We start from the raw sequence: 353 nt of genomic DNA, 5'->3' as shown, positions 1-353 counted from the left end.
AATGTTTAGTTTTAAAACTGAAATGTAGAACAGATAGTAATATAATCACTGAAATGTGTGAATGTGTAGTTTTCAATGTGTGAATATAGTGTATAGAATATGTGAATATATGGAAACGGAAGTGTGAATATGAGCACTTTTCAGACTGTGAATATAGAGTATTGAGGCTGTTAATATAAAGACATGAACGTGTGAATGTAGAACAGATAGTAATATAATTATTGAAATTGTGATTTTGGATTTATTAAGTTGTGAATTTGGTTAACAGAGTTAAGATTATTATGGTCAATGGTCAATTCTATAGTTAGAGAAGTGTGAATGTGGTGTTTTGAAATTATGAATATAAAGCTATG

This window comes from Ipomoea triloba, chromosome 2 (genome assembly GCF_003576645.1).
Source record: "Ipomoea triloba cultivar NCNSP0323 chromosome 2, ASM357664v1".
Classification (NCBI taxonomy): domain Eukaryota; kingdom Viridiplantae; phylum Streptophyta; class Magnoliopsida; order Solanales; family Convolvulaceae; genus Ipomoea; species Ipomoea triloba.
This window is presented reverse-complemented; position numbering follows the sequence as displayed.